Source organism: Squalius cephalus, assembly GCF_949319135.1.
Source record: "Squalius cephalus genome assembly, chromosome: 5".
Taxonomy (NCBI): Eukaryota; Metazoa; Chordata; class Actinopteri; order Cypriniformes; family Leuciscidae; genus Squalius; species Squalius cephalus.
This window is the reverse complement of record NC_137126.1, coordinates 36,713,273-36,731,835: the sequence shown is the minus strand read 5'-3', so window position 1 is coordinate 36,731,835 and position 18,563 is coordinate 36,713,273.

Sequence of the window (18,563 nt, the reverse complement as noted above, 5' to 3'; positions counted from 1 at the left end):
TGAAAACAGCTCACTTCAGCTCCCTCGCACATGTGCTGTGTATATGCAGATGGATTTGTTATACAATCACAGGCTGTGATGACACTGATGTTGTATCTTTCTTTTGGGTCCAGATGTTCGATCTGTCTTAGAGTAGAGCAGGATCTTTGCACTCAGACATGGCCTATTCATTAGAAAACAATCATAGGACTCGAAATTATCTAGAAAGCGGGAGATCTAGGAAGTAGGAGTGAAAGAAAGACAAAATTAATCAGAAATGGTAAGAATTTATCCACAGTGATCTCTTACTACATTAGTAAACACTTTGCATTGACTTATCGAGGACCAGAAGTGTAATGGAACTATAAACGACACAAAATTAATATTCAGTCTAATATTGTTTTTTGTTACCCACACTTTTATATTTTGATCTGAATAGATCTGAATGTAAGCTTGCAGGGTTTAAGTGGACAAAATGATTGGAGAAGTCCGGCAGAGAGAGTAATGATATTTTGATTTAAAAATTACAAGGTCAAAATTAAAAAAATTAAACATGCACAGATTAAAGGTAGGGTAGGTAATTTTTATAGAGGCTAGCAATAGCGAGCTAGCTTTGAAAGCATAATCCCACCCTCCCTTCAGAACGCTCTACAAAGCCACGCCTCCTCCATAACATGGTATGGAAATAGATACGCTGACTGGCAGGTAGGACATTGTATCCTACGTAGGATGAACATTTTATGGTCCAGACGAGATATATACATAGAAATACATTTAGACCACTTAACTTAGTGATTGCTATCAGGATGCGAAGAGACTTTCAACCAGCATAACAAAAAATGTTTCTGGAACAAATTGCCAACCTGGCCTTTAAATGTTCACAATAAGATCAATAACTTGCATTTAGAAAATAGATTGGGTGAATATCCATTTAATGACGACTAGTTATTTGTTCTAAACTCCTAATCTAAGCATTCGGTATAACATTGGCATGTAGTCAAAATATTATAGAAATGACTGGGTGAGCTCTTAGACTGCTGAACAACCACCGGCAACACCCTAGCAATTGGCTAGTAATGCCCTGCATGCACTTACAATAAGTGCAAAGTTCAGCTAACTGCTCAGAACATCTTAGCTGCCGCATAGCAATGTCCTTTTGACTTACCGCAACACCCTAGAATTGCACAGGCGAGTTTTACACAATGCAAAAACACTCATGTTTTCTTCAACAACAATTATATAAGAGGAATTTAAAAATTGTTTGGAAAATTTGGACTTGGTGTAAATAGACATTTAGAGAAACAGATATAGTTTGAAACTAGATCACGCTCTTAAACAATGGATGAATGAAGGACAAAAACAGATATCCTTTGCTGAGGGGAGGTTGGCTCTGTTTCTGACCCACAGTAAAACTCCAGCGAATATGGGGGAGATATTGTGTCTCTGTTTTTAATCCATAGTGACGTTGATTACAGGCCCCAGATGCGGCCTACTATGACTACAGCTACAGCCTGCAGAGAGACACTGAGAAAGAGTGGTACAATATAGAGGTCAGCATGTAGAGAGGGACAAAAGGCAGACCAGGAGCAGTAGGCTAATCACAATGCTCATAGCAAAAGGCCAGTGTCACCCGTTGCATTTAGCCTTCATGTCTCTGTTAACATTACACCTCTGTGGTAGCTCATCAACACAGTGACACCTCTGACATTGAGGATTTTTTCCCAGCCCATCTTCCTGGTGTTTCCGAGGATGGAACAGCTGTGGACTTTAAGTCAAGCATTGTTCTTCATTAGGTTAATAATACTGCCTCAAGGACTGGGTGATCAACAACAATCACTAATGATGCCAGGCATTCCTCAGAAATTCTCTCTAATTAAAATATGTAGAAATGATAACTGCTGGGTAATCAGTTTGTTTTATTATTGTTTTTAATCATTCTTTTAACTTGCTTTTAATCATAAATGGCAAACATTCAAATAACGTTATAAGCTATGAGTGACTGTTTTACAAAGATGTTACTAAAGGTATTTTCAGACACAATGTTCCATGTTATATTTTAAACAACGTTTTATTAATAAGAAATTAGTAATACTAATTAAGAAATGAGTAATAATTTAGTAGTAGTAGTATTAATAATAAATATTATTATTAAACATTATGAATAATATTTGATAATAATTGTTTTACATTATCCAATCAGAATTTAGAGTCAGCACAGTACTATTTTACAATGTTATATTAGAATTAGGCTATATAAGTGTTACATGTACTATTGAGTTTTCATAATATAGCCAACCATTATATTCAAGATTTTTTACCAATATGCATTATTATGATCCATTGGTATTAAAAGTAATATAAAAGGGAAGCAGCACTGAATCTTTGTGTTATTATCTGCTCCGGACTATTCCATGTTTCAGAGCCCTGCTAACATTTCATCCCTTTTTAAAGGCCTTTAGTGAGCATCTGAGCACATTAATACAATTAATCCCAGTGTAAGGGGACATGTGGGCACTCATGATCATTGAGCTTTGCTACATTAATAGTAAAACTAATTATTTCATGACGGTAGATGGCTAACGACCTGCAGCGCACCCAGAGGACGGGCTCATGATAAATGGTCTCATTTACCCTTATAAGGACGCAATCATTTAACACAAGGCAAGAATCTCTGCAAGCATTTAATCCTGTTTAATGGTTACGCTGAGAGAGAAAGTGAGAAGACGACGAGAAGAGAAAATAGATCTACATGAGTAATTGGGATTGTGTCTGTGTGTTTGTGACAGACAAAAAAAGAGGATAGTAGGAGGGAGTAAAATCACAAATGAACTTAACAGTTAATCAGAGAGGAGAAATGGTTGCTGGGTTTATGTCCTCCTAATTAGAAATAGCTCAGATCTATCCTCTTGCCGCAAGTGCCTTGTTAACGACTGTTTCACTAACGAGCTTAGCTCAGTGGCAGTTACGCAGATAAAACCCCTTCCTGATTGATCTGAGCGGCCTTCTGAAATTTGTTTCACTCCAGCGTATTGATTTAATTCTGTTGCTTGAAAAGCTCTAATTAATAATGATAATAAAAGTGTCCCAGCTCGTTAACATCAGCTGGTGTTTTTTTTCCTCCTGCACCCATCCTTTCTTCTTTTATCTGCTCTTGCTCTCTCTCTCTCTCTCTCTCTCTCTCTCTCTCTCCAGTCTTTAAGGTCTGCTGGTGAGATGTTTTCATGTTTTCTCTCCTGTTGTGTCTCTCGGGGTTTAATCAATGGAGAGCTGTGTGGGTGACTATGAGAGTTCTTTGAATATATACGTAAGTGATATTAGCAAATTTTAGAAAGAATAATCAGCTTGTTTGGTTTCATCAGACAAGATCTTGATTTCTAGTACCTGTTGAAGCAGCATCCTCGGGACAACTGATGAAAAAGGGTTTTTGTCAGCAAAAAGATGCAAAAATGTTGAGGTTTCACCATCTTCTGTTCCAAAGTAAAGCAGTGTAATTAGCCGTGAAAACAGGCTGTTTGATATAATGTTTGCTCTCCCAGGAAGAATGAAAAACTTTCTCTCGCTCTCTCTCTCTTTTTGCACTTCTCATTTCATAAACGTCTCTCTTCTTCCACACCTGTGCCTTCCCTCTTTTCCTTGTTGGCCCAGTGGGGGGCGGGAGTTGCGTGGAGGTGTTGGGGGGCTACTGATGAAGATGAAGCTGTCTGGCTGTGTCACAGGGGGCTGTTCCACCACATTCTAACTGAGGGAGGAGATGGAGAGCGAATGAAAGAGAGAAGAAGAGAGAGTGAGAAAGAGTGCCTAATCCATCACTGGAAGGGAGGACTGACACAACAAAAGACAGAGTGCGGAGCAAGGCTTTTTGGCGGCTAGGGCCGAGGCAACTTCGACAATATTTTTTGGCGCCTGTCAGGCTGTCTAATAAAGCAGAGCTGGAATATGAACTATCTCTCACTGCTGTAATACGCCTCATAAATCAGATTTAATTACGCGGTGTGGGGACAGGCAGTGGGAGCCCTGGCTGGATTTATGGGGCCTTGACTTGGCATCTTAACAACTTTGCGCTTTTAATATCATTACACTGTCATCTATTTTGCCTCCTGCCACAGAGCACGCCCAGACTCCCTGTGTAACGGCACATTTTTTTCCTCACATAGCCATCTTTTTTCTTCAATCGCTCTTTTTTCACCCTGAGAAAAGTCTGTTGACACCATGTAGATGGAGCCGTTACGCCAGGCACTTATGCCTACAGGTCAGCACATTTCCACAAGAGCGGCCCGGATTCGTCCGTCCATCCGCTCGAGATTTCACTCATCCTTTCCTCTTTCCTTCCTCGTGCTTTTTGCGTCATTGTCCTCCTTTCGGCACCCCTCCTTTCCTTCGCTGACCCCCGTTTCCTCCCTTTGCTTAATCTCCTTCGAGCCTTTCTCACCGGGCCGTTTGTCTTGCCCATTCTTCCTCGTCTGTGGCGCAGGGCTTTTGACAGAACAATAAGAGAAGCTGAAGACAAAGAGGAAAGAGAGGAAGCAAAAGAAGAAAGGGGGCATAAAAAATGAGCACGGAGTGAAAGCAGAACCCACTGCTATCCTCTTCCTTGTCTTACTAATGGCCCCTAGAGCGGCGTTCCACATAGCGCGCAGACGCTCGTGACGTTAGCCATCTTGTTAATGCTAGCCTCTAAATGCCTGCGCGAGCTCGGTGACAGTGACATATTAGTTTTGCAGCCCTGCGTAATCTGATATTTCAAAGCATGCTGCTGCACTAAAGATTTGATTAATGCTGTTCCATTTGGGCTCAGTAATTGGCCGAGACTAGAGCTGAGAGTGAGGGCGAAAGAGAGTTATTTGGTGAGAGAGAGCCATATAGAGAGAGTGTTAATGAGAGAGAGGGTTAATTAAGCTTCTGGCATCATGGGGACAGTTACTGATGACTCCCTATAACAAACTGCCATTGCTAATATGCACTCTCCCACGCATGCGTGCGTAAAAGCTGTGGGTTTAACCTTATCCTCCCTCACCTGTGAGCCGGGATATGGGTGGGGAACTGACCCCTGCAGGACAGCAGGCCTCTTTGTATTTTAGGCTTACAGAGCCTGCAGTAATTACAGCAACAGTTTCCATTTGCATCGTTTCCAAAAACTTGGTGAATTACACTGAATCCATGCTGCAGGATCCACTGTTTGCGCTCGTACTTAAATGGAGTGACTTTAAATAAAGTGCTATCGTGAAATAAGTCACTTTTAGACATTGAGGGCGCGTGTTGTGGGAAACGACTGAAATATCAGATTTATCTGTGGCTCATTAAACCTGTTCAGTGCCCTATAAACTGCATGAGTGATTCAAACCCACGCCAGGGGCCTGGCTATTTTCAGCCTGTGCTTCACCAAGCCAAACCGCTCACTCCATCAGAGCAAACACGCTGACCAATCAGAGCCGAGGTCATTGTTTATGCATGTGTGGAAGTATTTACACAGGCCAATGGTGTAGTAAAGCTCAAACTGATGGAGAGACACTTAAAATGCCATTAGTCACCTTGTGTTGTTAACAAATCGTAGAAGTGAGCAAAACAGACTTAATACCATTTGCTTTATAACATCAGCAAGCAGCACATACACAAATATAGCTGTTGTATGAAAGCCCTTAAGGTCTGTCTAAACACCGTTCATTGTGTCGGAGCTGTAGTTATATCTGGGTTATGTAAATCAGCTGTGTTGCGTTTACACAGAAGCAGACAGGACCTTTCAATATAAGCACCAATTGTTTCTTACATGGGAGAAGAGGAAATGTCGGTGACAGAAACATGTGCAATGGAGGAGTCAAACTTTACAGTAAAGGTTATGTCAACATTAATTATCGTGATATACGGTATAACATGAACTAACGACTAACAACACTTTTTCAGCATTTATTAATCTTGGTTAATGTTATATTGCACATGTTTATAAATTATAGCTCAATGATGTTATGGCCAATATTATAATGTATACTAGTTGTCTGTAAAACAATAAAACATTTTATTATCCAAATGTAATTAAATGCAGCAGTTTTTTTTTTTTGAAAGATTTCTAAAGATTTAACAAAATATGTTCAATTTAAAAAAATAAGTCTCTAACCAACATATAATGGATCCATACTAATAAAGAAGAGCAGAATATTTATAAATGAACAATAACTAAGATTAATAAATGCTGTTTAAATTGTTCATTGTAAGTTCATGATACCAAATATACATCAAATGTTACTGTTATGGAGTAAACGGAAGGAGTGAACAAGTGTCATGTATTGAACTTTTATTGACATTAAAATTTCAAAATGAATAAAAATTGGCACATCAGTAGCCAGGAGCTGTGTAGTATGATTACGATGTGTGTGTCTCTGCATGTAGGAAAGAGAGACATTACGAGAGGGAGTGTCTGTATTGGTATTTATGGCCACATTACTCTGTCATGATGTGTGTACACAAGCACTGTTTATTGTTTGGTCGTATTGTGCGAGAAGGTAGAGAGAGCCGTATTTCTTCCTCTCGGTCCGACAAGCATCCTCTTTGTGTCCCCCCCTCCTGAAGACGAATTACAGAAAACAGAGGGGAACCGCATCTGTGGCTCTTCACGGCTGTCTGATGGAACAGGGGGAGGAGAGAGACGAGAGGAGAGATGGATGTGGCACGGAGGAGGCCAGGAGGGGAGGTGCAGTTGGTGCCATATTGAATGTGCCCCGACCTCACTATAACCTCACCACCTCTCTCTGACCCTCACACACAAGACCTGCAGGAGAAAGGAGGGGAGGTCAAAAAGTTAGTCACTGACTTATGAAAGAAGGGGAGAAGAGAAGAAAAGAGATCCCCCTTTCAGAAACATCTGGTGCAGGGTCTTTCAGGCCGGCCGGGTGAATAGAAAAGGGCCGCCTTCTCCTCAGAGCTACTAGAGTAATTAGGCCTGGTGCAAAGGTTCTGGGCATGTTGTTCATCTAAAGAGCCTGCTCAAGTTAATTCAATTGAAGTCAATTTTATTTTTTTAATGCACATTTTTGGTCTTATTGTGAATGATTCATTGGTGGATGTTATTTAAAAAAAAAAATTAATCTTTAACCGAAATGTGGTAATTCTAAAATGCCTTTTATTTCTGCTGATGTCACCAATGCCATGCAGCCTGTTGGACAATGTTAACTACATAGCTATTTAGGTGTTGTTTTAGCAGACCCACACTCAATCTGGCTTCATTCTAAACATAATTTTGTGAAATATTATTACTATTTAAAATGACTGTTTTCTATTTGAATATATTTCATAATGTAATTTAATGTAATAATGTGACTCTGAAGACTAGCAATGATGCTGAAAATTCAGCTTTGTCATCACAGGAATAAATACAATTTTTACATAAAACTGAAAATAGTTCTCTTAAATTTGACTGTATTTGTGATCAAATAAATGTAGTTTTTGGTGACCATAAGATACTTATTTCAATAAAAAATCAATAAAAACTTTTGACCTGTAGCGTATCTTCCAGTTTTCACAGTCAGATAGATTCCTAATTAAACAAATTAAGTCCCACCCCCTTTTTTTTCCTCATTGAATGTATTGAAAACTTTTTTCAAATGGCAATTTACTCTTAAAAACTGAGTGAAGTTTACTGAGTGAACTTTAAACTGACCCAAACAAGGTGTTCTGCCTGTTATAACTTTTTTTTTTTTGCTTTCATTTCTTCTCTTGTTGATTTAATTTTCATTGTTTCCAGGGCTGGGCTTTGTGGGATGAATGGTTAGATAAATAGATGGATGGATGGGAATTGGAAAGATAGAGAGAATGAGAGAGAGGGCGTGTATAGATGAATTGTGCTTTATGAGCAGTTAGGGGGTGTGTGAGGGAACTTTCTGTAATTAAGTTTTACAATCTTCTCAGTAAATGACACATAAATCATGCCCCTCCTCATCATGCAAAGATCGTAATCCCCTCCTCAATTTCCTGTCTCTGTGGACACTCACTTGATTTAATGGCCTTTGATGATTGCTCAGTAAAACAGTACATGAGGTATCCATTGGAGATCCTAGAGGGCAGTGTGTGTGTGTGTGTGTGTGTGCGCGCCTCTGTCAGCATTTGTCAATGAACAGTTGTGCTGAGCTGACATTTGTTAATGTGTTGCTAAGGTAGAACATAAAATGACTATTGACTTCATTAAATGGAATTGCAAATTGATTGTTTTTTGCACAGGTTTCCCAAACACTCCCCTGATCTACCATTGGCTAGAGCAACAGATGGCCCCACCCCCTACCTTACAGCATTGGTTAGCCCAGTGTTGGATCTTGGTGTTTACACTTTTCATGCAAAACAACCTACAAATAACTTACTTATAGTTGTCTGTACATATTAAGCTGGAATATGAGAACGTTTCAACAATCATTCCTCTCCATTTTTTCACACTCTCACAGTGCATGAAAAAAGCCTATTCTCATTAGTCTTTCAGAAACCACATTATCTGCAGAAGTCAAGCAATTAAATCTGCACGTCTTAATGTAGCTGTTATGATTGATCATGTTTATTGGATTGACTCAAGAGCTCTTGGGTTCCTCATCAGTTATCAGGCATGAGAGCAGCAGAAGGACAGGGTACGAGTAGCAGCGAGAACAGATAAACACTCACCTTGGTTGTGTGCTAATTGTTGTGCCTCCTTCTGTTAGCGTCCCCTTCCTTTTGTTTCTCTGCTGTCAACTCTAATCAGCCATTAGATCTTCAGCAGATGGAAGAGACGAAGTGGGAGCGACAGAGAGAGACCGTGGGAATAGCTGCTCAGTTTTAGCAACGCTGCCCTCTATCTGACAAGGAGAATGAGTTGGTCTTTTTTTTATAGTGGTGCAAAACCTGATAGAATTAGAGAGAAGTTTATGTAGTTGATTGTTGTTATAATTATTGTTTTCGCTACTCTCCCAGTTAGCTTGTGGCTTGGACTACGGTCGAACAGAAAGGTAATTATTTATTCCCATGGTGCACGGTTATTTCCATAAACACAAGCAAGTAAGCATATTGGGTTCCTGCAGATCGTATTTTACACTATTAATACGCCATCTGCTTCTGTGAACACACACACACACACACACACAGACATGCTTGCAGTCAGCAGAAGAGCTGAGAATGCACACTGAAATGCAAGTGATCACAGGGAAACCAAAATATGCACATATATTGACACCAAAACATGCATTTGCACACAAGTCAGTCCAACAAATACACGCAGGCGTATGAGATTTTGAAGTCGGCATGAAATGGAAATTCCATCTATTTTCTAAATGCATATTTTTGATTATAATTATTGTGAATGATTCATCCATGCATATGCTTCATATGTAATATTATGACCATGTAATTTTGAATCAAAATATCATAACTGGATCTTCTAGGGGGAAGACTTTGCGTCGTGTTTTTTCTTCCATAGTGTGACGTATTTCTAGCTGAAACAGGATATTCAATGAGAGAAATGGGAATTGATTGGATAGTGAAAAGTTTAGCCAGGACACGTTGTTCTGTGTGAGCATGAGTTTGCAAAAAACATGCTTAAATACTTTAGCTATTCAGCTATTGGTTAACATCATCCACCTGTGCCTCATCAGTGATGTCAGTAGAAATGAAAAGACATTCAAAAAGAAGAACGAGCTATTAAATCTTGATTAAGAAGACAAACAATGTTTTTGTTTGGAATAATATACATCGGTAAATCATTCACAATTAGTCCAGGAATGTGCATTAGGAAAATAAATAGTCGATTTTGGTTTCATGTTGACTTTAAAGTCTCTGGAAGGTTTTAGGGGGTTATCGGTCCATCTTTCATTTTCAGCTGGGGAAAAAATTAGGAGCAGGACATGAAGTGCACAGAACAATTTAACTGAGGTCTTGCTATTTATTCTCAGGTCAGGAAAGAGTCTCTGTTGGATTAGAGTGGAGGTCAATGACAGGTCGAGAGATAACTGCAGGCTCACCGAGGAAACTGGTTTAATGAGAACAGCTGATCAGCTGCCATGGATTAGCATTCCTGCCATACTACAGGGGGGCTCTAATGATGGAGGGGATTACACTAATGACTAACGCATTTAATATGTCTATCAGTTTGTCAGCAGTGACATCAGGCATTACATGATAGGGGTCGACCTGTTTTAGTTTAGCAGATTTTTCAGGTGACTGACGGTTTTGCGTGCACATGAGAGGAAGAGAAGGAAGGAAACGGGATGGATCACCAACCTCTAGTCTACAAGGTAGAAACTAGAGGAGAAAACCAGGCACAGAAAAAGAGATGGAACGAGAGGGAAGCAGTGACAAAGAGAGAGAGAGAGAGAGAGAGAGAGAGAGAGAGAGAGAAGGAGGAGGGGTGTTCTGGCTGGGTTGACAGCAGCCCATTCATCCTCCATGCTAGAGGAGACAAAGTGCTGGCTGGCTCAGGACAGGCCCCATAAATCACTTTCCATAAGACACACTACCTACTGCTTATTACATTCAACATGACAAAGCCTCTCTCCCTTCCCCTTTTTCTGTTCTCTCCTCTCCACTCCTTCTCTCTATTCATTCTGCCTTACCTTTCCCTTTCTCTGTTTCCTTTTTCCGTCGTCTTGTCTTTTCTTGTCTCGTTTTCCATAGAGGTGAGCTAAAAAAAAATGGTACACAATGAAATGAACAGTTCTTTTTTTACATTTTTTTTTTATGTTTAAATCATGTATAATCACATGAAATGAAGACTCATGTCATTAGCCTAATAAACGCTGATTTATTTTACATGCACCAGGCCACCTCATGGGGGCAGCATTTTGAGATCACATGACCAGCCGATTATTCGCTTTATATCAGTAACCTTCGTGTTATGTGACAGTTTCACTGGTGCCTCTTTTCCATTATAAATCAGGATCTGAACTGTCGAGCTCTAAAATGACAGAAACGCACTATAAAAATATCATAAAATATATTGTCTGCTATGTTCCATGTCTTCTGGAGCCATAAAAAGCTTTATGTGAAGAACAAACCTAAATTATTCACCCAAAAATGATACCATCTGCAGTCCACATAAATTAAAAAATGTGCCTAGATGGAAAATGTCAGGTGTTGTGTCAAGTGATGCAGAAAATCTAAATATGCAGAAGTGTAGTGAGACATTAATGACATATGTGAATAATGGCTGCATTTTGGTCTCCAAAGTTATCATATGGCTTGAGAAGACTATGCATAAGTTATATTTATGATATTTTAATTAGTATTTTTTAAAGGATAAGCTTCTGACTCAATTCATTGTGATTGAATGGAAAAGAGAGACCAACACAGAACTTCTCCTTTTGTGTTCCACAGTAAAAACGTCTTTCAGGTTTGTCATACATTAGGGTGAGTAAACAGTATAATTTTTATTTTGGGCTAAACTTTTTCTTCAATCATTTGAGGCTGACAGAATGCAAGCTTAAATACGCACAGATAAATTGCCTCCATATTTATTTTTACTGGTTGCATTCACCGTTGTTGTTGAGCTATATTTTAATTCCTCGTAGCGAGACTGGGTTGGTGGCTGCTTGCCGGCTGTCTTTGTCGGACATGTGGCTAATGCTATGAGTCAGACAGATAAATAGAGGGCAATAGAGACAAAATTAAGATGGAATTGCAAAATACATCCTCAGGCACTGCGCACAGGACAGAATATCCCAGTGCTATTTTAAAGCATCATGGCCTTTACCCGAAGTAACCTTGGTAAGATTTCCTAAGATATTGGGAAAAGACTTCGGCCTCCATTTTTGTCTATGGTTCAACAGAAGCCCAAACCCCTCATCAATCTCTGCCTCTACGTTATAGAAACACAATATTTTAATTTCCCTCTCCTTTCCATTCCGTGTGTGCATATGTGTTTGTGTGTGCTGCTTTAATGGAGGATGCGTTACAGCAGGGTAATGATCTGTGCGTGTGTGTGTATTGATCAGAGTGTGATTTATTTCAGCCGTCTCGTGATTATCGGGTCGTTCATCATGCCTGAATTACCCTATCAATACTGCTGCCTACACGGACCACGAGAGTCTGCAGAGAGAGAGAGAGAGAGATTTGTTACGAGGGCAGGAGTGGAGGGGATGCATAAGGAAAGAGGAGAGGAGTAGAAAAACATTTAAATACTTCCTCCCATCTTATCCTACACGTTGTAAACAACTGCCTTCTCAGCAGTTCTTTAATATATTGAAACCCCACTATGTTATTAGAGTGGAAAACCAATCTGTTGAGCTCGCTCTCTGATTATAAACCTTGTGAATAAACTCAGCTAACAAGGTTTTCCTGTACTGGTTCAGCTGAATCTGTACAGCCTACTTAAGTAAATAAGATTTCATTTACAAACTTGGGATCAATTTAATGACAGACAACTGAGACTGTGTGCAAATCAGCAGTATTTGCACTCTGATTGGCCAAGCCTGGCATCTTAAAGAGAGCTGGAGTGACGTTTAAGGAGTCCCATAATTAGTTTAGCTTGCTTTTTTAGCACATCATTTTGCACTTAGATACATTATTAATTTGACTCATATAAATCTGTCGGTGAACTAGATGAGAGGAAGGTTGGAATATAATAACCCCTCACTATGGAAGCCAAAGCCTTTTTTGGAACTTTATCTTTAGTAAAAGAAATGATACTGTAATTAGCATCCCTTAGGCTTATGGTGAATGAAACAGACCATGACGAGGGTCTGGAGAGGTTTTTGGACACAAACACACATGTAATGGCTAAAGTTTATGTTTGTGTTCGCAGCAAAATCATGATCACAAGGGCATTCATTTCTTGTGACCATGATGGTTTAACCACTTTAAAAACAATCCATTTACAACACTTTTGGCAGCTTAATTATATTCTTTGTGATCTCTACTATAATTGCTGGCCCCCTTGAGTCTTCTACTGTCACCTCCTTGTCTGCGTCGAGGAATGTCTGCTTTTGCTGTCTTCTTACGTGCCCAACATCCCCATTTTAAAAGCTCAAAGTGCTATTCTAAAAGCCAGCGCTAACTATGGCCTAAAGCATGGGAAGCCTGTGTTAGCATCTGAGAACAGCTAAACTCAACGCTATAACGCACTGTGGCGGTTAGCATGGGTGTGCCCTTAGCTCATCTGTGGCTCATGCTAGAGCTCTGGGGTTGACATAATTAAAATGAGTCCGGATGATGACACAGTCTGTGATATGTAATTATTTTTTTTATTTTTTTTGGCATATGACCAGTTGTAGAGAGAGTTGTTATTTGATCCTATTGATGTTTGTTTTATTGTTTTTGTTATTATTATTTTATGTTATATTACGATTATCATTATCTTTGTTATTATTTTAGCATTTGTCTATTATTGTTGTAAAGCTGATTGGTCAACTTACATTTATAAATATAAGTACTATAATAAATAAAACTGACAATTGAATAATATTAACATAAAAAAAATCTAATTATAGTAATATTAACTATAATAACAATATTATAACAATATATACTTGGTGAGCATAAAACATTTTAAAAATCTTTCCGACACACCCAAACCTTTGAGTGTTAGTATGTATATGTATATGCATATATATATATATATATATATATATCAAACAAGAAATCACAAGTTGAAGCCAAAGTCATCCCTACCAAATCTCCCTGAACCCAGTGAAGCCAGAATCCCAAGATATCAACTCAATGAACTCCATTTTGAGACAGACACTCACTTTCCAATACCTTTTCATATAGTCATGCCCAATTCATTCATTCACCCAGCTTGGAATTTTTCAAGATTGAAACAGGTCTTAAACTAATACGGGTGCTTTACATTCGGGCCTCAGAGTCTCTCTCTCACTTTCTCTCATGCTGTTGTGAGAGATTATGCTTCTGAAAGATGAGAAACACTGTAGACAGTGTGGATGGGATAATCAATCAGACGGTGCAGGAGAATGTGAAAGCACAGAAGCTGAGGCAAGGAGAGGGCAGCAAAATAAAATACATATACACTGTTATGAGTGCAGACTGCATCTGCACCAGGGAATTGGAGCCATAAATCAAAAAGGCTGTCAGAGGACAGAGAGTGAGAGAGAAACAGAGAGAGGGAGAGAGACAGCAAGGCAAAGGTAGTGTGTGTGTGTGTGTGTGTGTGTGTGTGTGTGTGTGTGTGTGTGTGTGTGTGTGTGTGTGTGTGTGTGTGTGTGTGTGTGTGTGTGTGTGTGACACTGTCACTGACTCCTCTGCTCCCTCCTTCACTGGAATGCAATTTCCTGGAATGTCAGGCGGAGAGATGGGGAGCAGATAACGTGCCATGAGCGTGAGTGTGTCTGTCCTCCACCCCGTCCACAGCGGCAACGCAGCTCAACCCAAATCTCATTACAGAGACATGATAGAATTTGCTCAGTGTGTAACCTCATTATTCTCACTCACAGATAAGGCCTGTAATTGCCCAGATCTACAGAATGGAGGAGAAAGAGGGACTGGCAAGGCAGGTGTGTGTGTGTGTAACTGCCCAGGACTACGCCGTGAGAGACAGGAAGTGACTGACTTTGCAAGACGTGTGTATGTAAGACTGACCAATAGAACGTGAGCAAAGAGGAGCTGTGGGTGCAGGAGATCATTGCTGTGGAAGTGGGGTTCATTGCATCATGTGGATTTAAAGAGTGGTCAGACCTGTATAGAGTTAGAGAGTGTGGGTGAGAGCCCTCTGGGCAAACACTGTTACGGTTTTGTTTTTATCCGCTGTCGGTTCCTCTGTTCTTGCCAAAAAATTACTGTTGATTTGAGGAATTCATGTAAAAATGCCTAAAATTGCAGTATGTTTACTTTCAAGGGGATTTGTGGAGGGACGTTGGGTGGAAATTGATTGAAATTGGGGCAATTGCTCTCCTATGTTAATATAGAAGAATTGCATTGATGTTTTTTTCTTAGTTGTTTCAAAGATAAAGGTCAGCTGCCATAGTAATCTTAAATACCACAAATATTTCACTTAATTACCAAATTAAAAAGATGTATTTTTTATACATTTATTATCAAATAAATACAGTGTTTTTTATTTATTAATTCATTTTTGTTCTAGAGTAGTTCCAAGACTGCAATTTTTATGTTTGACAAAACTACTGTAAGACAGTAGTAACTGTAACTACTGTAAGACAAAACCATTAATGCATTTATATACACAGAGTTTTGGATCATTATTGCAGTGATTATGTTTATAGCATATTATATGTTTGGCAACAGTTCTTCTAACCCGAATTGATGGAGTGTGTATCTTTTCATTTCTTAAACAACCATGTTGGAAGATACAACACGACTATATTCCAGGATGACAAAGTCAAGATTCATAAGGCTCAAATTGTGAAAGAATGGTTGGCAGGGAGCATGAAGAATAATTTTCACATGAATTGATGCACCTCTTGATGGAAATAAATTGTGTGATGTTATTTCCTTCAGGAGGTGCATAAATATTTAGTCAAGATCTTGTGTTTGACAATGCAAGAGTCAAGCACTCTGTAAAGTCTACTCCAGCACAGCACAAAGACTTATGAATGAATTTAAGGTCTGGACTCAGAGGTGCCAATTCATGTGTGAAAATGATTCTTCATGCTCCCTCCCAACCATTCTTTCACAATCTGAGCCTGATGAGTCTTGACATTGTCATCCTGAAATATGGCCATGATGTGTCTTCCTACATGGTTGTTCTCTTTTGTGTCTTGTCGCACTTGAATGGTTTAAAAGCATTTGCTTGAATTAGAGTTTGATCATATGTAACGGTTGCCAAAGGATGACAGAAAAAAGAGTTGCATTAATTGTTTTAGATATTTTTAATGTGTTAAATTGAAAAAAATGATCATGCATTAGTGCGTTAATTTTGACAGCCCTAATTGATAGATAGATAGATAGATAGACAGATAGATAGATAGATATGGGAGAAGTGCATATTCCACAAATACTTCACAAACCCTTTGAGATATATACTGTATATATATAATATATATATATATATGTGTACACACACACATACATACAGACATACATACAGACATACATGCATACACACACACACACACACACACACACACACACACACACACACACACACACACACACAAACCCATTTACAGAAAAGTTGGGACATTTTGTAAAATGCAATAAAATCTATTTTATTTAAATTTTATTTTGTTTAAAAACAATAAAAAGTAAAAAGTTTTCACTGACCAACATAATTTTAATTATAATTTTTTGATGGCTGCAACACACTCCAAGAAAGTTGGGACAGAGGCAAAATAAAAGTCAAAAGATAATAGAATATCCAAGTTAAACTCTTTTGAAACAGTCCACAATGAGCAGGTGAGTTGGTAAAAGGTTGAGGGTATCGTGATTGAGTGTAAAGCAGCTTCTCTGTCTTTACAAGCAAAGATGGGCCACTTTGTGTGATTTGTCAAACAATTAAAAAAATTACATTTCTCAATGGAAGATTGCAAAGAATGGATGTCTTTCACAATCTACCATACATAATACTGTGAAAAGATTCAGGGAATCCAGAGAAATCTCAGGCCGTGTAGTGCAAGACATGTCCGTTTAATGTGCGTGAACTTTGAACCCTCAGATGGCGCTGCATGAGAAATCGTCATGCTGCTCTGTTAAATACAGGAGTACTTTGGAAAACCGATTTCACTCAACACAGTCTGCTGCATCAAGAAATGCAACTTGAATCTCTGTTACGCAAGGAGAAATCTATACATCAGTTCTATGCAGAGATTCCAGCGAGTTCTCTGCGCCCGAGCTCATCTCAGATGGTCTAGATCTAGAAGACTGTGGAAATGTGTGCTGTTGTTTGATGAGTCCATGTTTCAGCTTGTTTTTTGGAAAAAATGGACATTGAGTTCTCAGTCCCAAAGATGAAAGGGACCCTCCAGACTTTCATCAGCGACAGGTGCAAAAGCAAACATCTGTCATGGTATAGGGGTGCATCAGTGCAAACGGCAGTATGTGTGTGAAGGTACCACTGACGTGGAGGCGTATATTGGGATTGTACAGAGACATATACTGCCATCAAGATGACATCTTTCCTGGGAAGCAAGACAATGCAGGCCTCATTCTAGCACGTGCTACAACAGAACGGTTTCTAGACACTCTACACTGTTGAAGGGATGTGCTTGACTGACTGCCTGCAGTCCAGATCTGTCTCTTATTGAAAATGTATGGCCCATTATGAAAAGGAGAATCAGACAGTGACGACCACAGACTGTTGAGCAGATGTCTTATATCAGGCGAGATTGTGTAAAAATTCCACTTGCAAAACTGCAACAATTAGTATCATCAATCCCCAAATGATTCAAAAGTGCAATTAAAAGGAAAGGTGATGTGAAACATGCCTCTGTCCCAAATCTTTTGGAGTGTGTTGCAGCCATCAATATATATACTGTAAAAAATTGCCAGGAATTTACAGGATTAAAGAGTATTATTTTACAATAAATTACTGTAGTCAGAAATTTACTCTGAAATCAATGCTCATTTTCTTACAAATGACTGTGAATCAACAGCAGAATGATGCTGACATCACAGCTCTATTTTACTGTGATTTCACATTATAATGTTGTCTTTAATTTTGACACTGTAATACATTTATTCTTTACAACTGTAATTGTTTTGAAGTCACCATAATGGTGATTAGTGTCCCATTACCTTGGGATCTTGGACCCTCTGTATTCATATTGAAATTTATTTTCTAGCCAATTCAGAAATGTGACAAATAAAATAAAATTTGTTAAAATGATGACAAGCTAGAATATGAAATAGTTTAGTCAAACTATTCTTAGCATGAACATGAAGATTTTGTTTTAGGATTATTTAAGCATGAAGATTTACCAATAACTTATTTCAAATTCTAATTTGTCATAATTGTTTGTAGATGGATCTTTCACAATAGTGAAGCAACTGCTGAGATTCATCTTTGAAAGATGTGACATCATCTTGGAAACATCCCCTAATGATGCACATGTAATTTATACATTAATGCCACACTGCATGCTGGGTACCTTCATAGTACTGTACATATGCACTGCAGAAATACAGTATGATGTTGTTTATTTACAGTAAATTGTGTTATACTGTAATTCCACACTAAAATGTTAAACTATATCTATATGTGGAATATGGCATTATTTGGACAGAAAAAAAATATTCTAATGAAATTTACTGACATTTTCCAAAGCAGTTTACTATATATGTGCTCTGTAGTTATTCATAGAAGTTCAAAGTGAATAGCTCAGGCTGCATACTTGCTCAAAACCACAAAAGACGGATCTGAAAACCATAAAACCTCTGATTCCCATGTTTCTCCATCAGTGCAATTTGTCAAACAGTACATTGAGCTAGAAATCACCCAAATGAGAGAATAATAACTGTAATGTGGTGGAGACCACCGTAACTAAATATTGTGTGTGCCTGTGTGTATGTTATCTGTCCCAAGGACCACCCATCAATCCGTCCACCCCATAGCCACACACACGCAAGCCTTGAGGTCACTGCAGCTTTCACTCTCGCACACAGTAAACGTACCCTCAGAGGTACCGGTCCAAACCTAACATGGAAAATCACACTGTGGCTACACTGATCCAGAATGG